The 24,444-nt window shown below is 40.7% G+C and overlaps 1 protein-coding gene across 2 annotated transcripts in view; it reads right to left on the bottom strand.

Moving 5' to 3' along the window:
* RASSF8 (Ras association domain family member 8) overlaps window positions 1–24,444 on the bottom strand; it is a 74,348-nt gene that overhangs the window by 36,773 nt on the left and 13,131 nt on the right. For both annotated transcript variants that reach the window (XM_036405026.2, XM_036405024.2), the window contains one exon: window positions 1,047–1,129. The gene's annotated coding sequence lies outside the window, so the exon portion shown is untranslated. The remainder of the gene's footprint in view (window positions 1–1,046; window positions 1,130–24,444) is intronic.

Here is a 24,444-nt window from a genome sequence, read left to right on the forward strand (position 1 = left end):
AAGCTGATGTGTGCACAAAAGGTAAAATAGCTTTAAACAAGGCCTGTAAATGGTGACAAGCCGGAGAAGAAGCTGCATTCTTAGTTTTTCTCACTTGCTTCATCAGCCTCATCTACATCATAAAACAGGGGACTCAAAAAATCAAACCAATATGACAAATAAACCAGTGCATAATCTGAAAGTATGTTTTGGTTTTTTTAGTCTAAGTTCTGATATTTTTCCTGAATCAAGGATTCATCATGTTGTCAGGAAAAACACCACCTGCTACTACTGTTTACTTTTCCTGACAACTTTTTTTGATTTTTGGCAATGTCTGAGCGGCCGAGCTGGGGACAACTCCTTACAGTGAATCACAGAATCATTAAGGTTGGAAAAGATCTCCCGTATCACGGGACCAAACACCACCTTGTCACCCAAACCAAAGAAGAAACACCAGTTGTTTCTTGAACACCCCCAAGGATGGTGACTCCTCCTCCCTGGGCAGCCCATTCCAATGCTTAACCAGCCTTTCAGTAAAGAAGTTCTTTCTCAAGTGAAGATCTACTGCCCAGATCATCAGACAAGAAGAGGAGCCAAGGACAAAAGCCTCCTCTCGTTTCACACTCCCCAGTGACAGGTTAGCTGTGGGCCTCACTCTTATACAGCAGGAAGGTGCATTTCCATGGAGATCACACCACCACAGGAGAGAGAAACTCAGCAAGTCTGCCCAGAACACAACTGGTTAGAGAAAACATTGCACAGAGCAGGGGAACTGGGATCTTACTCAGATTACTCATCTCAGGAAAAAAGGGGGAGTGATGAACTTATGAAGCTGCCCCATCCCTGGAAGTGTTCAGGGACAGGTTGGACGGGGCTCTGAGCAACCTGGTCTGGTGGAAGGTGTCCCTGCTCACAGAAGGAGGTGGAAGGAGATGGTCTTTAAGGTCCCTTCCAACCCAGGCCATTCTGTGACTCTAAGTTTGAGTTTTTGGAATGCTTTATGTGCAAGTACTTTCAGAAGAGAGCAGGGAAACTCTTTCTTGGAGGGTTTTGGTGTAACTCCTTACCTGCAGATAAGGACAGAGATGTCTGCTTATGCACAATCTGCTACTCCAGGCATCAGTGTTCACTCTGCTGACGAGGGTAGTTCCTAGAAGGAAAAAAAGAAATATTGTTATACATTAGTGAAACAAACTTCTTGAGGATGAAGTTCTATTCCCCTTCCTTCCTTTAATGTTTTGGGAAAACGCCATGTTCACCTGGCACCTATAGATCTACAACAGCCTGATACATACAAGCAGTATTTTATTTTTGAAAAGTTAGTTCAAAAGAAACTTGGAACACTGCTCTTTATTTGCTGCTTCTTATACCTGGTATGACATGTTCCTGCTATAAATAACTAAGTGTGGCAGACAACATTTCAACAGCTTTCCAGAACATTAGAAAAAAAAAACCAAAAAAAACCCCTAAGAACTGTATTAGGTAGTCACGAGCATCTACCACTGGTAAATTGTAAATATTGTGAAATAACCTTCTTTCCCAATTTTCTTTTTAAGGAAAATAATCCTCAGACTGGAGCGCTTCCAGTGTATAACCCTCCAAGTGCTCTGGAGCTGCACACTCTGACTCCCTCACAGCAGTGAATCACAAGCAATGCATGCACAAACAGCCAAACAAACTGGGCAAAAGGTAACAAATCCCAAACTGCTGATTAAGACTAATAATCAGCTTGGAAGGGATGCTTACTACAACAATGTTTAACAGCATCATTGTGACAGACATTGCCTAATATTATGGCACAGCCAAGGAGAACATGTGAGATGTGGTTATTTTTAAGCCTTCACAACCAAAGATTTTCTGAGTTATATTTTAAAGGAACTTATCTATTATGTGTAACTCTACATGGGAACTTTATAGAGTGCAGCATGGAAAAACAGCTCTAAATCTGAAAAACTTCCCACTGGCATTTCAGCATCTCCTCTACCACCCTTGTCAGACACTGAATTTTGTCTAGACAAAATGTTTGTCTCCTAATATCTGTCTGATGGAAAGATGTAATAAGTACCAGCTCCAGCATAAGAACATCATAAGAATTCCGAAAACAGCAAAAACCTCTTAAAGATCTGGAAAGAAGGGAGGTCTGTAAAATACTAAGCCATGCACACCACGCATCAAAGCTCTATAGAAGTAATTGCATCTCTCATTATTGCCCAAACTCCACAACAGGACATTCAGGAGCTCCAAAAGTCTCAGGCACATTATGATTTTCACCATGACTGACTAAATATGCAGCTTTCATTCACAAACTGATATTAACTAAATTTCTGGCTTGCCACAGTATGTTTTTGTGGTGTTTTGTGCTTTCCACTCTGCAGGCTCACTAACATTTACTAACAGTTCACATGAGCCTTTTACTCTAGCTCTGAAATGAACAGAATAATTTTTGGTGAGTTTATGTCTCTCAGCTGAGAAGCTGTAATTTAACAGAAGGAAGACATGCATATTAAATCTCCTTAATGCATTTGATTGCAGTTCTATTAGATAACATTCCTTTAAGTTCTCTACTCAGGTTATTCACCACATAGTCAAACAGTCATAGAAAATGCAGAACATTCATCTAACCCAACACATCAGGATAAATCACCGGTGCTTGAGCCCCAGTTACTTACCAACCCCCACTTACACATGTTAGATTAGGAAAATAAATCTGGTTTTAAGATACAGATGGTGAATTAGTTAATCCAGAGGGACAGATGCTTGAATTTTGCTGAGGGAGGGAGAGATAGAGAAGAGAGAAATAATCACCTCACCTTAAACTATGAAAACTCAGCTTTGAGATGCTAAAAGTTGTCTTCACCTACTGCAAACTCATCAACTGCCAATAGACAAATAGTAAAGATTTCAATTACCACTGTTTGTTAATTACCCCAGGTCACTATACAGATAAGAAGAGTGGATTCTGAACCTGAGAGTGGAGTGGCTGTGATGCTGATCCAGCAGCAGGGACTGGACACTTCCACTCCAACAGAGCCACATTATCTGCAGCTCTACTGAAACCCTAAAGCTCCTCTCAGACCACTCTGCAAACTGAGTGGGAAGGAGTAAGGATAAGAGCCACATTCTGTCCTTAGGGACCCCTATTAAATCAGATTCCCAACATCAGCCACTTCCTCTTTGTTTTCCTCAAGCCATATGGCTTCCTGACAAAATCTGTACAAACAATAAATCCATTAATCAAGCCACTGCTGGAGGAAAAGCCTTTTTTTCCCCCCCTCTTCCCTTCATCAATCCAGACATTTTCATGGAGACGTTTTATGTATTTCATTTTATGAACGTCACAAGGAAAATACTAAAGTGGTCTTTGTTCTCACACCACAGCCCCAGTTCCAGTTCATACTTGTAGAAGGAGATCCTCACAGAAAATGCAGAGATACAGGCATAGAGAGAAGTCAGTCAAACCAACAAGAAAGGAGTCCAGCCTCGTTGAATCTTAGCAGGGATACAGCATACATTGCTACCTAGGTCTGCTGGCATATGGTCTCAAAAAACCAAAAATTACAAAGAAAACATAATTAACAGAAATAGGTAAAATAAGAGAGACATTATAAATCTACTCCCACAAGGCTCTGAGGAGATGCACACATGCAAATGCCACAAGTAGCTCAAAGGAAGAGCTTCTCTTAGGAGATGCCACAAAAAAAGGACTTCCCCACACACAGGGAACTCCGTGGGAAGGAGGAAACAGAGAGAAACAAGATTTCTACTTCTTGTAGGTGGGAAACTCCCCTTCCAGCAGGTGGAAAGATCTCCCACTCCTCTGAAAGAAGGGAGAAGAACAATAAACCCAAACCTAACCAGGCTCATTCTTTCACCAAACTAAACATACACTTGAGAGACTGCTGGAAATGCAAACTTCCTGTTTTGATGATCTGTTCCATGCAGGCTTTTCCCAAAACTTCTTTTACTGAACTTTCATTAGTCAATAGTCTTCAGTGCAGGAGGATTGGGAAGAACAAGAAATAACTCTACAACTCAGGTGGTCTCTTGCAGTCACACATTTCTAAAGCAACTGTGACCCTTCCACTCACATGGAAGGAAAATAAGATTGGCATGGTAACAAATCTTTTTACCTTAAATAATGTTTTATTTTCTTCACAGCTGGTCTACAGCTCACTGGATGACCAAAACTGTTCCACAATTCATGTGAGCAAAAACAACCCTCTGTTTAAATGAAGTTCAGGAAACACAAAGCAGCTTACGACACTGACAAAGACCTTACAGGGAAAGTGCATTTAAAAAGGTGTGATATTCACTTTTCAAAACTTGGAGAGGGGTTGGTTTTTTATTTTTTTTTTTTTTGGGGGGGGGGTGGTGTTTGCAATTTTTTTAAATACAGAAAAGCAGTATTCTTGATTAAAAGCAGGAAATCTTTGAAATTACATCCCTTTCTGTCTTTGTTGAATTAAGCAACAATTAGCCACAAAGAAGAAAAAAAAATTACAGAGCTTAGAAAGTTTGAATCATTATCTCCAAGGAGACACATCTGTAATGTTAACAAGGTCAGAACATTTCAGTCAGTTCTTGTGGGTAATAGGAGATACAAGATGTTAGCTTCTGTTCCTACCAGGCAATGACAACTCTGAAAGACTGCAGATATCACTTGGAGCCTACACCACTATGAATTATTAGCCTTGAGGCCACAGCCTAGAAAGATACAACATCATATCCAAAGTACAAAGGGATTTGTGGATGCCTTGAGGTAGTGATGAAAGGTGTGTTTGTTTTGGACAGGGTGGTAAGGAGGATCAGGTGCTGCCAGCCAGGGAGGCCTTTTACCACATCTGGGGCAGATGGTCCCAATTATCTTCTCATCACTGCTAATCAGAAGTCATCCTTCAGCAGCTATATAATAACCTATGTAAAAATAAACCTGGGATTGGTGTTTGGCTTCTAGCAAGAGGAGAGCGTGCCTGTCACAAGTCAGTCAGTGCAGGCAGCATCCTGTCTTGGATCTCATTTACAAGCCTGGGGTATGAAGCTCTGCAGGTGCAAGACTGTGTCTTTGCATCAGGTCTGAAAACAGAATACAGGTAATGCTGACAAGAAAACTCAGGGGCACACCAGTGGGGAGGAAAAGGCAGTTCTCCCTCCTGCCAGTTCATTCTTCTGCCCTTTCTGACCCTACTGATAAACAGCATGTGCTCCCAAATTAACAGGATCTTAGCACCCTGCCCTGGCTACTGCTCTTACCTACAGGGACAAAACTGGTCCAAACTGAAAGCAAGATATATGATTTGCAGAATATAAAGAGCATCAAGCTCTTCATGTCTTCACTGACTGAAGCCACTTGTTCATGTCCTCACTTGACTGTCAAAGGTGGCCAGTCATAAGATCAGAAAATTTATCGCCTCTCTTCCCTGAGCAACCTAACACCTCAAATAGAATTGAGAAAGGATTTGTCCAGCCCAGACTTTACTGCACCATTAAGTCCCATACCCTGTATAGGTTAGGAGGAGCAACACCACTTACATCCCAGAAAAGAAGGTGCTTCTTTGTTACTGCTATTTAGCTCTTCTCAAGAAGAGAAAAAAAACGCATATCTTCAAATTCAGCTCTGAGCTACTCCTTATTTGCCCACAACACTGCATTCTAGTTCTTTAAGCTCTACTGTAGTGTTGAAAAGCAAGGGCTACAAAAAAACGTGTTGACACATAAATCAAGAAGAGTGAAATTAAAATTATGAAGCAGCTTGATGTAAAAGAAAAGTTTTGACTGAGATCTCCAGAGCTCTGCCTGTCATTTGTCTCCTTGCAAGTACGTGAAGGGGATCTGCTTTCCAGCAACAAGAGGTTTGAATTCATTTACTGTATTTCTGAGCCTTTAGAGTTACAGTTGTTGAGAAAAGAGAAGAAGAAAAATACTTGAAGTGATTTATTTTCTTTTTGTTTAAACAACACAGCCAAGAGAGCCCTGGGACATGAGCTCAGAGGACATCAGAGCAGAATACCCACAGGTAGAGCACGTTGCTTTCTCTTCCTCCAAATGAACACTTTATTTTGCAACCCCTGTGATTAAAGCCCATGGAACCATTACTCCAGGATGAAAAGGGGGTGCTGATACAGCAGAGAACCATCAAAGCTCACCCACAGACTCACCTGCACATCCCACTCCCTCATCCTCGTGAAGCTGCGCCTGGAAAACACCGGGGGAAATGCACAGAAACCAGGAGCTTCTCTTCTTGTGAGCAGCACCACTTTGTTTTTTTTCAACACAGGAGGCATTGAGATGTCACACTCACTGACAGGAGGAATGCTTTCCTCTGCTTCCTTCAGCAGCCCTGGAAGCAGGATGCTTCCAACAAGCTGCTGATCAGATGATTCCCTCCCAAAACACTGCCCTGGCCACACCGCTGTGGTTCCACACAGTCAGGCTTACTTCACAAGGTAATTATTCAACAGAACAACAGGGAAAGTCATGGCAATAATTTGCTTTGTTGTTGAAAACTTCTTTTTCACTCACAGTCAAACCCAAGTCTGCCCTTTGATTTAAAGAGAGCAGCTCCCTCACTTTACATTCCTGCCTTACCTGCACAATTTCACACTTGACTACTAATTCTTCAAACAGCAAACTCTTGCCATACCTACCTATGATTAAGCATTTTGCACTGGTTCTCAGAAAAGCATGTATGAGAAAGCATATTTAAAGAAAAACAGCAAGAGACTGAGTAATTCAGTCAAGCAGCATTAAGCAGAAATCAGGACTAGGCCTGGGTATTCGCATACCCACTGACCTGTTTGGGTTGGAGGTTAGCTCTTGTTATTAATCCTAGTGGTTAGAACTACAGGAAGGCATTTGAAAGGAATGATTCAAGTTCAAACATGTATTTCATTATCATGCACATCTCTGAAAAAGTACAGTTGGGCAAGTCATCCAGGTATTTAGGCAACATAGAAGGAGTAGCACACAAAAATAGAAGTATAATGATAGGTCATTTGTTTTCATTTCTTTCCTTGAGGATATTTGACAGCAACTGAAAAAAATAATGGAATAAGATTCTGGTTTATTTCCATTTGTGTAGAAATGTAAAACTAATGAAAGACAAACCCAAATCTCCCTTCCCAGAGAAACTGTGGCTGCCCCATCCCTGGAAATATCCAAGGCCAGGCTGGATGGCGCTCAGAAACCTCGGATAGTGGAAGGTGCCCCTGCCCATGGCAGGGGGATTATAACAGGATGGGCTTTAAAGTCCCTTCCAGCCCAAGCTATTGAAAGAGTTTACGATTCCTTGACCGCTGAGCAGGTGTCCCTGCCAGCAGAATGGCTGCACTGGTGGCAAAGCAGTGGCTCACCATGCAGCCTGTATCTGCAGTACAGCCAGAACCCAACAGCCCCTCCAGTTCGCTCACAGTCAACACCACCGTTCTTGAGTAAACAATGCTCTGCTTTCTAGGCACTGCCAGACAGTTTCCATTTCCACATCATACCAATTTATAGGCAATTCTTGAGGGCCTGCTCTATTTTTGAAAATAATGAAAGACTGCTGTTATCTTTGCAAGTACAAGCCCTGTTCTGCTTCTCTGGGTTGTTTACACAGCATCCCTTTCTGTGATGATTTAGCCTGGTTTTGTATGAGCACCAAGGTAGGTTAGTTTGCAGACCCCACATCAGGAGCATAAAATAATTAAGATATCAGGATTAAACAGTCACTGTTTGTAAATTCAAATTCGTTCCATTTAGGATTAACCCAAGCCAGCAAAAATATCCAGTGTTAAGTCAGTTTCATCTGTAACATCAGCAGAACATTCAACATCACTCTGCATTTCCAAATAACCCTTTCAATACAAGACAGCTCCCACCCAAACCAGTGATTTTCCAGAAGGTCTAAAGGTTAACTTCAATTACCCTTTTCTTGGCAAGGAGTCACAAGCCACTGCTAATAACCCCGGTTCCAGACTTCTTAGAATTGCACAGGACAAAGCAAAGCATTCAAGACAGTGCTCTCAGCAGCAGCAAAACCTGGCAGGTGACAGAGAAATCCAGTCCCTGTTCCAGAGGCCTGCAGTGCTGTCTTTTGTGACTGCCACCTTGCAGGCAGTGCACTGCTGCAGCCTTCCATCTGATTCCACAAACTCATCTTTTCCCCGTTTCCAAAGCACACAGCTCCACTGACACTTGAAAGCAGAATTCTGAACTGTACCATTCTCTCTGCCTGCTCCATTTCTGTCTGGCCCATGTGGCACCCCTCAGTTCCGAGTGAACTGGGTCAGCAATCAAATCCATATTTGTAAGAGCCAGAAGCTCACAAAGAGTCCAGCAGTATGCATGAGCCAATGAAACTACACTGCTGAGAGGATAAAAAGAGCATGTGAATTCCTCCCTGGCCATGCCAGTGCTCATCCACAAGGAAAGGACATCATCAAGACAAACAATTTTCACTCATGAGAGCCAAAAAAAAGCCCACCTCTTGGTTCTGCTTTTGTACACAAGGCAAAGTGCTCAAGGGCCAAAGAGATATATTATCATCAATACATTAAGAGATCTTTATTTGAGATGATGTTTTGAAAGCAACTTCATTAATGTATGTGAAATATGGAAAAATGGACAACAACATGTAGTTTTCTTGTTTATGTTGAAGCACCCTCAAAGTGACTCAATTTCAGTTTAAGAATAATGCAGTAGGTTTGTTAAGCAATAATTTCTTTCAGGTAAATTGTGTCTGCAAATAGCTTCCCTCTAATGAACTTCAAATGTCTTTAAGTGAAAACACACAGTGGCTAATAAGAGGTAAAATACTGAAGTGTGCAGCTGTTACATGTTTCATGGCTCAGATGGCAGAGAGCAAAGCCAGGCCTGAAAGCTTGCAGATTTCCAGCTTGTTCCACAAGCATTTGTCCTTGGGGAAGATGAGTACCCTCCATCAGTCCTTCATCCAATGTCTCTGTCCTGTGCCATCATGTTCCCCTCCTTGAGTGTGTGAGGAAATATTATCAGGATTCTAATACCCCATTTCTTAGTTACTAACCAAAGAAATACACATCTTACAGCAGCTACTGCTATTATATAACCACAGATTTCTTTTCATGTGGAGCTTTAATCTCTCACTTCATTATATAGTCAAGAGATGCCAAACTTCCTTTTTCTTTCCTTGCAATTACCCGTGAGTCAATGGAAGACAAACATGGAGTTGATTTTTGCTGGATTTACCACATTCTGTCCAATGAAATTTAATCAACCCTCTGTGCAACAAATTCCAGGTACACTTGGACCTTGCACAGGTGCAAGTGCAAGGCAAATGCGTGAGAGAGAAAAGTTAATTTCTCTATTGCAACCCACTGCCTCCTTTCCAAACAGCAGGAAGTAAAGCCACAGCATTTGTCTCTCTTGAGACTTAGGAGAAACCCTGCAGAAAGTGATCAAGGCACAGCAGTTTCAGAACTAATTACAATCTCTAGTTGGACACTTACTGGTTGTTAATTAGCACCTGGGAGAGACAAGGGCCAACTCATCAGCTACCAGGAAATGCCATTGATGCCATTAAAGTCTTTGAAATTTATTTATTTATTTGATAGTATAAAGGTACACAAGTTCTTCCTTCATCTCCTACTAAACTTAATCTTTGTCATTGGCAACACAACTCAACACTTCCAAGGTCACTAATAATCAAGAAGAAAGCAACACTTTACTGTCCAGTTCTACCATTCAGCTTATGGCAAAGACTGGTGCTGTCACTGTTAAATCCACCTTCTCACATCTCAGACCAATGGAAATGTAAAGAATTAATTTTAATGTAAACATTTAAACCAATTTTTCTTATACAAACATGACCCCTAACAGTCAGTACTTGAATTCTCTGAAAAAGGTGCATTTTTGGGGATGACATGCAAGGCATGGAATGGGAGACAAGGAAAAGCTACTGTAATAGATGACTGCTCAAATCTACTAGCTCAAATAAAAAAAGGAAAGCAACCACAAAAAAGGTTTTTAAAAACAAAGAAGATAATAGTCTGGTTAAAAAATACCTTGTATAGCAAAGTGAAAATAAATGTATAAAGCTTAGTGGCATCCCTACCTGTGGCAGGGGGTTTAGACCAACATGAACTTTAAACTCTCTTCCAACTTAAACCAGTCTATGATTCTAGATAACCAGACTCTCCAAGCACTGGAACAGTGAAATGAGAGAAAAATCTTCATATACATAAAGCTTTCTCTTCACAAGATCTTCAAAGCAGGGAATCCTTTCTTTTTTAAATTTTCCTGACTAATAAAGTCCTCACATTAAGCCCAGAGTCAGACCAAGGCAGAAGTCAACACTTTTATTCAAAGACCCTTCCTTACAGTTTAATAACCAGTTACTTATTTACTTTTTTGTTTGCTTGGTCTTGGTAGGGGACTGTCAGACTCATTACCTAAAACTGAGTGTTCAGCATAAGCCAGACAAAATGGAAAGATTTCTTCAGAGTTCAAAAGCAGGACTGAGATCCTGCTGCCATTAGCAGAAATAAACAGGAAAATAATCAAGATAGAGAAAAGCAGCAATAAAGCCTATTGTGCTGGTCCTGTTTTCAGACTTCTGTGGAATTATCTCTCTCCTGATTTAGAGCAGTGGCCAGCAAACCCCCAAATTCCCTTTGAAAAGGTCCCATGCACTCTGACATGTGGGAGGTCCAAATGCAGTTCAAAGCCAGAGAGCTGCAAGCACACGAGACCAACATGTTGTAAAGATCTACTGATACCTTTCAGAGTCCTGCCCAGTCAAGGCAGACCTGAAGCCAAGTGGCCAAAAAACCGGCTGTCCTGATCTGCTGATACACAACACTAAATCTGGTTCTTTTGATGACTTTGCCATTTTTTTCTATGTGTTTTAGCAAAGCTCTTCTTTCAATCACATCTAAACACAGTTTGGTAAGTTCTCCTCCTCCCCAAACACAATTGTTTGCAAAACTGCAAATATTTTGTTTCAAGGCATTACAAATCTAATTCACAGAATCACAGAATGCCCTGGAATGGGAAGAAGCCTAAAGATCATCCTGTCCCAGGCCCCTGCCATGGGCAGGAACACCTTCCACTATCCGAGGGTGCTCAGAGCCCCATCCAGCCTGGCCTTGGACACTGCCAGGGATCCAGGGGAAGCCACAGCTGCTCTGGGCACCCTGTGCCAGGGCCTCACCACCCTCACAGGGAACAATTTCTTCCTCATATCCAATCTAAGCCTCCTCTCTATCAGTGTGAAGCCATTGCCCCTTGTCCTGTCACTCCAGGCCCTTGCCAAGAGTCTCTCTCCATCTTTCCTGTGGGCTCCCTTCAGGCACTGCAAGGCCACAGTGAGGTCACCCCAAAGCCTTCTCTTCTCCAGGCTGAACAATCCCAATTCCCTCAGCCTTTCCTCCCAGCAGAGCTGCTCCATCCCTCTGATCCCCTTGGTGCCTCTCCTCTGCACTCTCTCCAGCAGCTCCCTGTTCTTCCTGTGCTGGGATTTGGAGATGATTTTAGTTAACACTGACTCAGATCTCATCCAAATTACACCAATTCTGATGAGCTCTCACACTTTCAGTTTCCAGAATTTCAATGAAAACCAAGAAACAGCTAAATAAAGCCTTAGTTAGGATATCTCCTTCCCTGGGGGCAAATGGAATCCACTGACACACAAAACTTAGAAAACAGTCAATACCAAAGTGTAAATATTGCCTGAAACTAACACAATCAATGAAACAGCTTTTGAAACTGCAAATGTAACAAAGAGGCTGAAACAGAATGTTTTAACCTTCTTTGAAAAAGACAAAGACTAACAATGTTAAAAGGTTTTTGGAGGCTAAGAGATGCACAGCTTTTTTCTATAAAACGTCTAATGCTGACTCATTTAAGAATACTCTCTTGCTACTACATCCAAACAGCAGGTGGGTACACAACAACAACAGAGAGCTGAGACACAGAAACAACCAAACTGAGAGCACAAGGCTTGCATAGCAGCCAAACTCCATCACAAACCCACAGGACAGCACTACCTCTCAAAATTATTTCAGGAAAACATCTGGTTTTCTCCTTTATGTTTCATACCACTTAGTGAAAGGCTCAGAAGATACCAAGTGATGAAACTGCCAGAACAAAAAGCTCAGATTTTGGGAGTACTTATCCCATGACAGGATAGCTGGGAGCTGAATAAGAAAATCCTCACTAAGTTTTCTGTATTTACTCAAGACACATACAGACCAGGAATTTGCTTGGCTCATTCATCCCTTTGCTAATTCATACAAGGACACAAGACAATTCCACCTCCAAAGAAACCAGCACAAAACAGCAATTACCTCAACATGCCTCAAAGATGCCCTTAAGCAGGCAAATATTTCCTCAGGGAAATGCAATACAGGCTTCTAAAATTCCACTGGGCAGAAACAAGTATCACCAGAAGGTCTGCATTTGTATTCCTTCTGTTGTGTGCTTTATTGTTCCACCATGAAGTGCAATCTGCACAGCTTACTCTTGAAGTTAATGCTTTGTGGAACAAAACACAAAGAACACTCAGTTATTAATAATAATCCTTAAGTATTATGTTAAGAACACACCAACTCAGTTGACTTAGCATAGTTATGCATTAAAACGATCAAAAGCTTTAAAGGACGTTTACATAGTTTCTAAGATTAGCCAAACACTAAGTGCAAATCCCACTTCATGGTGAGAATATGGGCAACTTCTCAGTACATTAGCAACGTCTTAATTTTTTGAGTTAAAAGGCACATTCAGGCATTTTTACTAGACACTGCTGTTTATAATCACTGGACAACATCTGACTTCAGGCAACCTCTTCAGCTGGAAGAGACACATCTATTGCAATGAAAATTTTATTCAGCTTCATAAAAAAGCATCAACCTACAGCACCCTTTATAACATAATACACCAGTTGCACACAATATTAAATTCAGCTGCAGTGATTGAGAATCCTGTTTGCTGACAGAAGCTCAAAAAATAATTCATTTTTCACCTGATGGATTACAGATAAATCACTCTATACTGTAGACTGGTTCTCTGCCACAGCACCAACTCCCTGTGTTGAGACTTCTTTCTCTTACATATTTCTAATATCAGAGTTTCCAACTAAACTGCTGCTTAGGTAACTTCTGGAGTTGTATAAACAAAACAACATTCTACAAATTGGTTATGAGGGCCTAACCTTGACTTGCCAGGTGGATGCTCTGTGCTAAAGAAAACACAGACCAATGGGGTGACAGTCCCAGGCAGAAGCACTTTTAACTTCTCACCAGAAAGATCTCTTTTGCTCCCAAAATCTACCAGTTTTGGGTTAGTACTACTTTCCTTTGCCAAATTTCCTCCAGGAACACTGTAGCTCCTTGTTCTTTGTGTTAGTCCAGGTCTGCGAGGCACCAAGGAAAAGAAGAGATGTAGAGGCCAGGTAAGCTGTTTTAAAATAATTCTGCAAGTACATGACTAACATGAAAGTTAGTAATTCTGGCAAAAGGACTACAAAGCATTCCGTCAGGTTTTAGATTTTTCCAACATCCATGGGAGGCCCCCAGACACAAGGGGAAAAACCAACATGAAACAAAACAACACAAGACTTCCACCACTGTGCTACACAGGAATCAAACATGACTCACTCACTGCTTATCTCAGCCTCCTATCAGCATTTTCAGGAGCAAGCCTTCCCTGACCACAAGTAACAGCCTGCTAGAACTGAGAGAAAAATCTAATAGCTGACCCACAGACAAAAAAACCAAATCCAAAACACAGCCACACCGTGAACCAAACCTTAAAAAGGTTTGACACATCACGAGGAGAACGTGCTGCTTTAAGGAATTAAGATCTCCACACCCCACTGTGCTGGTGGTAGAAATTGTTCTTCAGGCATTCATTCACCAGGAAAATGGGAGAGCCACTAATGGCCAGAGCAGGAGTTCATCAGAAGAAAAAAGCATTATACAACCTGGAACAACTTTGCAAGTGATGCAGAGAGGCTTTGGAAATCCAGATGTTCAGCAAAACAGCCCAGGAGTGCCACATTCCCAGGCACTGGATGCACCAATGCTCATGGTACCTTCCCTGCAGAAGCCAAGAGCAAAGTGAAACGCTACTTTTTTTGTTTCAGAAGATGAATGAAAGTTTAATCAGCCCAGATCTTCAGAGGAGGAAGCTAAATTTTTTAAAGCCATGTCCAACAGTGATGAGGATTAGGAGTAACAAGAGTTATCTATATTTGATGTGTAGCTGAGGAACAAAATTATCAAACTCCACCAACATTAATACAACCAGACACTCCTGTTGTTCATTTTTCTCAGTTACATTTTAGAAAGGACTTTTTTTATGATTATTATTTGAAAATAGAAATCTTATTTTTCTACTATTTATTCCAGTCATTTTTGTCCTTCTTGCCCTTGAGATTCATTTGATGTAGAAAAGCACATACTTTGCATAGGACACAATATCCCATATGAGAACAATTTACTAGATTTTGCTAAAAGTGACCTGGCATCACCATGAAATTATTTCTTTGCTATACAAAAAAATTTTAAGATGGATATAAGATAGGACAAAAAACATTGGTTCAGTCACCTCCAAAAGAACTCATTATAATAAAAGAGTGCATATACATAAGACATTTCACCAAGCTATCATATTCACAATAAAAAAACCCCACCATATAAACACAAACCCCATATTCTTTATGTTTCATTCTTGGAAACACAATTTTTAAAAAAATTAAAAATCAGTTTATAGAGTGAAGCCATCAAAGCCACCAAAGCAGCAATGTTAACATCCCAGTATGCTGTTATGCAATTCTTAATAATAAGTTTTGGAAACACATTAAAATCAGAATCAGCATTTTCTTGACAGTTTGCCATTAACAGACAAATAATTTCATTTCTGCCAGTGTAGCAAGCTGGTAGCAATCCAACTAAAAAGTTATTCCATTTCAAGCTTGTTTCCTACCCAACATTAGATGAAATTGGTTTACATTACTTGACTAATGCAGTACAGGCAAGACTCCTGTCACTTGACCGTAAGAGTGCCTCATACACTGGACATTATTGCATAGCTGACACAAAAATTAATTTTAATGTAATAATATTGAACATTGCAGCACCCTATGTCCGAGAAAAGCCCTTGCCCACAGCAGCAGCTTTGCCATATATGAAGTCTGAGGTGTAGATGGAAGCCCCACAGTGAAACCTGAAGGGTAAAACATATCCAGACCATGATTTCCCCACACAAATTGCTTTCATTGCACCATTTTGAACTGGAAGTTCATTCATCAAAACAAAGCTGTGTATTTGGTAAATAAACCTCTTGTGCATTTTTTTAATCCAAAAAGAAGCAAAAATTGGACTAAATGGAGAGTTCAGGAAGATCCTCATAAGCACAAAGCAGAACAGGTGGCGATCTCAAGTCACAGCAATAATGCACAGCTACAAAAAGCCTCACCCGAAATCAACCTGAAAACCTGAAAAACATGAGTGGAGTGCCTGTGGTACACTGCATCAAGTAATTACAGTGGCTTGGCTAGGAAAGGACCCCAAAAATCATCTTGTTCCAATCCATTCCACTACCCGAGGTTGCTCCAATCCCTGTCCAACCTGGTCTTGGACACTTCCTGGGATGGGGCAGCCACGGCTTCTCTGGGCAGCCTGTGCCAGAGCCTCCCTACCCTGACAGGGAACAATTCCTTCCTAAAATCTGTTCACCATCATTCAGACTATTTTAGCTGTTATTGCTGCAGGAAGGGGAAGCTCAAATCTTTCATCTCTATTTGCAGCAGGAAGAAATAACCCACGTGCAATCCAGTTCCATGCTACAACAGATGCATATCCAAGTACAGAACCAGCACTGCTGCACCGTGTGAAAGCAGACACCAAGCACTCCAAAAGGCAAGTTACAACAGAAGGGAAGGGAAAATCCCATTTTTACACACCCTATGAAGGAAAACAACAGACTAAGCAATGGCTTGACACCACTGTTAAGCTCTAAGAATGTTTCACGTTAAAATCAAAGCAGGACACAATATCTCAATTATAATAGCTGTTTAGACTCCAAAAGGAATTATCATTTGGAGCATAGAGGCTGATTCTGTTCAGCCAGCCACATTAATTAAATACACACTGCTAAAATTAACCTGGAACTATGCACAGTGTACACTGTCATAAAGGGGTGCAGGGGAAAACCATCAGTTTAAGACATGCCCATAAACCAACCATAATTACTATTCTAAGGACTTCAGAATTGACTTCTTATGCATATTAGTTGAAAGGCCAAAAGCTATTTTTACAGCATGATTTATGATCTACATAAACCCTAGAAAGGTAAGATTTAGAGCTAAGTCACAACGCAAAACCAGTTTTTTTAACCCAAGGTGTTGCTGTCATCAGCAAGGGGAGCTCCTCATCTCCTCCAAAGCCAGAGTTAGAAGTCACCATTTTCTTCCGGAAGCAAATCTAACAGCACATCTGCCCCTACCACCATCCCCGTGGGTTGGAGAGGCAGGAGAGAGGTGGTTTTGTCTGCTGCTCACAGCACAGTACATGAAACCCTTACGCAAAGTAAAATCAGTCACACTCAAGTACAAGCCCATACCTGTTTTATGGATAGAATGGCCAAATGTCTGTGACCCAGAGCATCCCAAGTGATTCCCTTTTCACTCAGCTGTGTTACAACACAAGACTATGACATGCTGCTGGTTTTTTTCCATCCTCAAACAAGGATTCTGGGGAAAACACGTATATTCTGAGTACTAATGAGGTTATTTTTTAATGCCATTAAAAGCCACTTGACCAGGACTGAGTGTGTGCTAGATAATGGATCAGAACACTCTTTACAGTAATTCAATTACAACATAACTCCTTGAGCCTTCTAAAAATAAGGAATATAATGGAAGGAGAGTGACTATTGGTGAGCAAACTGCGTCCAAGAATGACGTGAATGAGAATCTCAGCTCTAAGATTCTGGGTGGGACAAGGAGCTTCTTGCAGCCATCAACAATGGACTACTACCACAAGAAAACAGACTTTATTTGTTTATATGTGATTATTTTTATGTCTATTATCCACACACATTACATGAAGGTGGACAAGATTTCAGCCTTTCTGTATTTCTAAAGTTATTTACCTGCATCATGGCTTTCTGCATACACTGAACAGAGCCTAGGTAACAAAATCCATGGTAAGCATAATCTGTTATCTTCTAACTGCATTAAACAGCATGGACAGAAAACCATTTTCAATGAGAACAAGATAACTCTCACTTGTGAAAAGAATGAAATCTCACAGGATTTTGAGCTAGTCAGTAATGACACACTTCCTTACACAAGGCTTTCCTGCACTAATACTCATCTTTTCCATTATTACTGATTTTTTTTTTTTCTTGAAATCTGTGACCTACATAAGTGGTGAGAAGTCAAGTAATCATAGGAGAACTGACACCAGGCAGGAAACAAGCAGCTGAATAATTGCCCAGCTGGGCATACAGATATCCTGTGTTGATCCTTTAAACAACACCCATGACACAGGAAGAGAAGCTGTGCTGAAGCTTCATTCAGATTTTCATATTTCTCCATTTAAATTCATGTACAAGATCAGAAACATCAGCACAACAAAAGAATTTTTGCATGTTAAAGCACCTCCTAAAGTAACATTTCAAAGAAGATTAGAAGCTCCATTGGATTACTCTATGCTCCTGCATTTAGCTGCAAGTAGTTTGGGAATGTTCTCCCTAAGTAAAGGTTTATTACCTTGCACATGTACCTTTTTAGAACTTGTCTTTAGCTTTTAGACTTACTGATTGCTGGAACAGAGAACAGAAGCCTTTGCCAAATTATCATTATGGCAACACCTTTCAAACATAAGGCAAATTTTCTAATACAAACAAATAAGATTTCTTGGCTTTACAGGTAGCATCAAAATTATTTAATTATGCTAATTTCTGGCTGTTTCTCTCATAAGCCTGTATTTGTGCTGTAAGAAAAAATCCAAGTCTCTTTCTCCCAGCTCCTGGTTCATACTGGCAAATTCCAATCAAATTCCAACCATCACAGCAGGGAAGAGTTGCCCACATTTTAGAAAGAACCTGGAACTTTCTACCTGAAGACAGACAACGCCATCAGAGCAGTGGTGCTATGTGTTCCTCCCCTTAAACAAGCCTGCCATACTGCACCTAAAAAAGCACCTGGAATTAAAAAAATCCAGGCAGGAAGATGGATCTCCAGCAAACTCCAGCTCATGACAGAAGAGTATGTGCAAATCAAATGATCCTCTCTTTTCATACTTCTGCCAGATAAAAGAAACCTTAAAATGCACAAAATTACATCTAAGTCCTTAACTGTAAACAATTTTTTCCTTAAGTGTTTGGAAGACATCTCTTCCAAGATGTCAGGCACTGCTTCAGAACCACCTTACTCATTTTTCAAAATCAAAATGGCACCTTGCTGTAACTTATTCACAAATCTGAAAGCTTAGGGGGTTTTTTAAATTTTGTTTAAAAGTGGCCCTATTTACCTACCAAAAAGATTATCTTCTTTCAAACTGCCTTATTACTGCACAAAAGAAGTGAGATGAGCTCTCTCCTTCAATGTTTTTGTTCAAACACATCCAGGACAGCCAGTTGTGCTCACAATGCAGCACCTATGGGGAAGGCCACCTGCCCTGACTGACAGGTTAATATTTAAAGACTCAGAGAAGAGAATTTGGAGTTTAATGCACCTGTTGAAAGCTGGCATCAGTGTTTCTGGTGAAGCTACATGCAGGATTGGAACCCAAACTTACAGAGTTAATAGCCCACAAAGGCACTACTACACTACTATTTACACCAAGAAAAAAGTGAAAAAATTTCAGGTTACAAGTCTCTAACACACACTGCTGCCCTCACACTCAATATACTGTTACTGTGGCACTTTCTTGCACATTAAAGTTACAGAAACGCCAATCCATAAAGAATACTTGCTTTCAAACAGCAGTTGCAATGATTATAATGCTCCCAAAGCAGCTCTAAGTGAAAGCAGAACACTGATAAAGTATGTCTAAATCATTAGCAAGAGTTTCACTTCACCAGCCAAGCTTCAAGAGAAGAAAAAGTTACCTTCCCACACTTACTGACTGACCGAAGCACTGCAGGCTTCTGCTCTCAGCTCCACCTCATAGTGGTACAGTCTTTAGAGTCGCCACAATCTTGCCAGTTCCATTCCACTCAGAGGCAGGAAGAGCCATCAGCTCCTTCAGGGCATTTCCCAGAAAGTTCAGCTCGCACTGCTTCCCTCCCAGGCCTTCTGCCTGCACACACTCCAGGCAGATCTGGCCTGGCAGCGCTGTTCTGCTGGCAAGGGCAGCACCAGAACTCTGAAACTCTTCATGATGAGCCCCAGGGATGTGTGGATTGATGATGTCTTTAGGGGTAAAGTTGTTGCTGCAGATGGTGTGTGCACAGCAAGGGAGGACACCTGCACTACTGCAGTCAGCTAATTAAATCAATTGGGCTCGCTTCAGCACCTGCAAAACCACACCAGCAATGAAGAAACCATCCCCACTAGAAACTATGATCTTAGACATTATGCACATGACAATTCCACTATTTGATAACATGGCACGGGCTCTGAACATTCAGATTTCTTATCTGTAAGCAACTGAAGTTCATCATCTCTCAGAAAATAATTGCATGAAGTAATTATAGTTCTAATTTCTCAGTCTCCACAAAATACATGGTGCTAATATCCTGACATGACTCTCAGTTCTGGAAGGTTTAGTGCAAGTGAACAATTTTAGTCTCCCCAAAGCCAGCCAGAAGCTGAAGTTGACAAGTGAGAGTACTAAACTTCCAGTTTCCATGGAAATGGAATTTGGATCAGTACAAATAGGGATTTCAGAATTTAAAACCCAATGCTCTCCATCTTCCATGCTCTATTCCAGCATTCATTTTCCTGGGTAATAAGGGGTCAAGAGAGGCACAAATGCCACACACATTTGTGATCCAGTAACTCACCCTGCCTTGTGGCTCCCCATTTTCATTTAGAGGTTGCCAGCCCCTTCTAAACCAGGCACCAGAGCCATCAATTCAGCAGCAGCCAGCCAGACACATTTATAAACACAACAGTATCCCAAAACTGTCCATCTGGGAGGACTGGGTTCCCAGTTACGTGATGCCAATACACATGAAAGAGCTGCTTTACAGCCCCTTGCTGAACCACCCAGAACAGGGAAGTTGTGCCATACAGCACAATCAGTAACAAAATTCTCATTTTTATTCTTGATACGACCCAACAGAACTGCACAGAACTGTGGGATTTTCCAACTGTAAATCTTCAGGCAAGAACAAAAAAAAAAAGGATATTTCATCACCACTAATGCAACACTCCTGCAGCAGTGGCTGCCTAGGGCTGCAAGAGAGAATTCCAACTGCAAGTGTGCTCACTAGCAGCTAAAACAATTTGCCAATGGTTTTTATGGCTCCTGTCCCTTCTGTTTGGCAAGAGCAGAGGAAGAGTAATTTTCTGGAAGTATTTACATTGATTTTGCAGCTGATGACAACACTCCATCTGCTCTCAGACACTTCAGTGCCTCTGCCAACTTCTTCCCTAATGTGGTGCTTTCTCCAAGCTTTGCCAAGGCTTCTCTGCTTCCTGCACTTCTTCTACCATGTTTGAAGAGGACATTTCAAGTTGAGATGTGAACACCTATCCCATGCCCAAACCACACCTCAGCAGATTTCAAATTAACTCCCCTCTTAAGACCATCATCTCCAGAAGCCTGAGGATGTGGCTGATGGCATCAACAGAGATGGCAAAATCCCTGAAATAAAAAGGTCCAGGCCAACGAGAAGAAGCAGAATTTTAAAAGGACCTAAATGAACTCATTATTTTAAGAAAAGCCCAGAAGTCCTATGGAAATCAAGATTTTCCATGGCATTTAAATATGCAAGCAAGTAAAGCAATATCCTCTCTATGGTAAATAGTGGCCTACCCCAAGAAAATACAAGATTTCAGATGCTTATGCAGCAAGTGCAATTCTACCCACAAAACTTGTGGTGCAAATCAAAGAGAAGGAAGGATTCAGTTTGTACCCATTTGCCCGACAACTTTCCTAGAGTTAAACATCAAAAGAAGCAGCAAAAGTAAATAAAGATTGGGAAGCCTGATTGATTTTTTTTTTAACTTTAGGGCATTTATCAAGGCAGAAGCATACACAAGTAACTTGGCTGCTGTCTCCAACTTTTATACAATGATCACACTACCTTGATGCCATGCCTTATCACTCAAGATAAAGTAGTCCTAAAAATGTAAGAGCTCATCTTACAGCATCATATAAGTGAAAAATAACCCCCCAAAAGTCACATACAGCATTCTCTTTAAGATGAATCCACCACAGGAAAATGGATTGCAAGGTCAGAGATTCCTGAAAACTGACTATGACTTTCAGCCACTCACATAAGAATTGTAAGTATTTAAACCCCCAAGAACTGAGATAAAGAGCATCAGCCTACTCATGTTTCATTTGAAAAGAGGAAAGTATGTTGGTGTGAAATGGCATCCCTAGGAAATAATCCCATCAGGGTAAACGCAGGAAATAAATGCCTTAATCCCTTTTGTATCAGTACATATTTATTAGGCCTGTCCAGAGATAACCAGGATCTGTGCTGTGCAGGTTGGTTTCAACATCTAAAGGTTTTCTCTAGCACAACACCCATCTCAAATTATCTATCCTATTTGCTGACAACCAGAGAAAGAATTTGCCTGTAAACACAGTAATCATTTCTTCTAACAATTTTCCCTTTTCTTCTCATTTCACTGACCACCTAAATAGGAGAAAAAAGTAAATCACAGCACATGAGAAACAGGCACCAGCCTCATTCTACTGCTGCAATTTGTCTTTGTTACTTCAAAAACCCAGGACCACGGCGATAAGCCCAGAAAAACCAATGGATTTGAAATGAGCCTTTTTCTCTTCCAGAACCCCCACAATATGTAAGCAACTTCCTGCTTCAAGTTACAGGCTCAGAGACAAACTGAAAGCTGAAAAAATTTGGAAATAACCAACCTCTTTGCATTTAGGCATTTGACTCAGGTTTGCCTTTGTAGCAAATAAAAGACCAATTCAGCAGTTACATCAAATACAGCAGCTTGTTTTGGCAACCTCGTTTTTAGGAGATCAGATTTAGCTACTCAGCTTTAATACTCTTGGTTTTGAATTAACCATCTGTTCTGTAACATTGAGACAGACCTGGTGAAGTGCAGTGGCAGTCTAAGGGGTCTCGAAGCTAAAACACACAAATGCATACATATATATATTTATATATGTGTGTGTATATATATATGTGTGTGTGTGTATATATATATATATATATATAATCTGCCCACAGCAGGAAAAAGAGTCCATCAAAATAATAACCAACTCTTCCCAAAAGGACGCTGTAGTGTTGATTTTTCTATCTATTCTGGGGCTTCATTTTACCTAATTACCAAGAGGAACTTGGGCCAACCCAGCACACATTTTAATCAATTAACACAAAAAGGGAACAACTCCTCGAGGCTTCAGAACAAAAAGACTTGCATTTACAACAGCTGTGGGTCAAAGATCTTAATCTGGGTTCTTTTGAGAAGATTGCCAAAAATAAACATGCTTTTCCACTGTAAATTGTCACTGCAAAGGAAATGCAAAATTCTCACACGAAAATATACACTTAGAAAAAGCTCCATAGGCAACAATAGGTATTTTTAAAGTTTTGCTGGGAAAATATGGAAGCTTCTTTTTCCCCTTTCAAAAAGATAGATGCAAGTACACAGTTGCTCTACTATTTAAAGTCCCATCAAAAGAAGACTGGATTTCTAAGTGTTGCTGACCAATGAACTTTTAACAAACACTTTAATCAATTGATCCCTTTAAGAGAATAACATCATCAAAAAGCCATTTATTTCAGCAGGCTACCAACATAAATGGCTGAAAGTTGGCTAAAGTGTGCTAAAGAAACACATGACAAGCTCAGAGTTCCCAGATCTTCAAACACCATCTGCATATAAAAAAAGCTCCCAGTAACACCAGTGCATTTCCATGCAGTATCATCAATTGCATGGTTTGCAGCTTATCCACTGCAGGAGGCCCTCCATGATCCAGCAGGTCCTACTCCCACACATGGTCAGTAATGAGGGCTTACAGGTCCCAGACTGCACTTCAGTGACCTCCAGGACCTGCTTACAAGAGCTGCTACAACTGCTTTTACAACAGCTCTGGCCATGAGCCTGCACCTTGGTGTAAGGCTGGCAGCACCCAAACACTACAGGGCTTATTTCAACTCTAAGTATTGCAGCTCCACATCCCAACAGACCCAGCCTCTACTGCAATTAACCCTCCTATTCCCATCTATCTTCTTAAAAAAAAAAAAATTTAAATCCAATCCAAATTCTGTGTTACTCCTGCAGACAACCCCCTGTGCTCACTGCACAGCAGCTTCCCATGGCACAGATGATTGTGACTGCAGAGGTGCTCACTTCCAGCTCTGCCCACCCCAGCTGGCACAGGGCCACTGGCTGCAGAATCTACGAAATATGTGCATATTCAGAGATCATCACTTTTTAGTAAATAAACTAAGGAGCTAAACCATAAGCTTCCAACACAAGCCAGCAAGCAGTTAAATCAAGTATTGTATTTTACCAAAAACCAGGAAGGGATGCCAAAATAATTCTCAGGAAACCACCTGAGATACCACAGTGACTACAAATTTCTATCTAATCTTGATTTAGAAAACCAAAGTTATCATTAGGGTAGATAACTATTGATGCACATGACCAAACAATCAGCACATGATGCCAGAATACACCACTGTCCTGACATTTCCCTTTTAACTTCCCCTGACTCATGATGTAAGTTCTATTAAATGAACTTTTAATTTACTGGGTTTTAAATTAAGAAACTCATGATTTTGCAATTCAGGTGCCTTTACATAAATAACTAAACACATGCTGTGATATTCAGGTATTTGCCAAAATTTCTAAGAATGGATGCTATAGTTGCTGACTGATTTTGCACAGGTGACCACTCAGAGATAAATCAAAGTTTGCAGGAGTAAGGACACAAAGGAAACTCACTATTCCATCTATCATTGCCTTTCTCAATATTACTTCACCTAGAAGTAAAAAATAATGAAGAATTAATTAATTTGTCCCTTTTTCATAGTATGTTCAAGCATTGCTTTACCAGAAAAGAAAAAAAATCAATTAATTGAAAGGAGGAAAATCAGATTTCCATGAAAAAAGGTACTTCAAGCCACCTACTCCACATCAACTACATAAAAATTATATGACAGTACTTGAACAAAAGGGGAACCCTTTCACTCAACCGATAAGAAAACAGCAAAATGGTTTGATCAAGGATTTAATGTCAAGAAAAAAAATTCCAGTGATGTAGCACCTAGTGAAGCACATGGTATTAATCACTTATTCCCCTTCAACTTCATTAAAAATCTCTTCTTCTGTTTCCACTTCAA

This window comes from Molothrus ater, chromosome 5, assembly GCF_012460135.2.
Source record: "Molothrus ater isolate BHLD 08-10-18 breed brown headed cowbird chromosome 5, BPBGC_Mater_1.1, whole genome shotgun sequence".
Taxonomy (NCBI): domain Eukaryota; kingdom Metazoa; phylum Chordata; class Aves; order Passeriformes; family Icteridae; genus Molothrus; species Molothrus ater.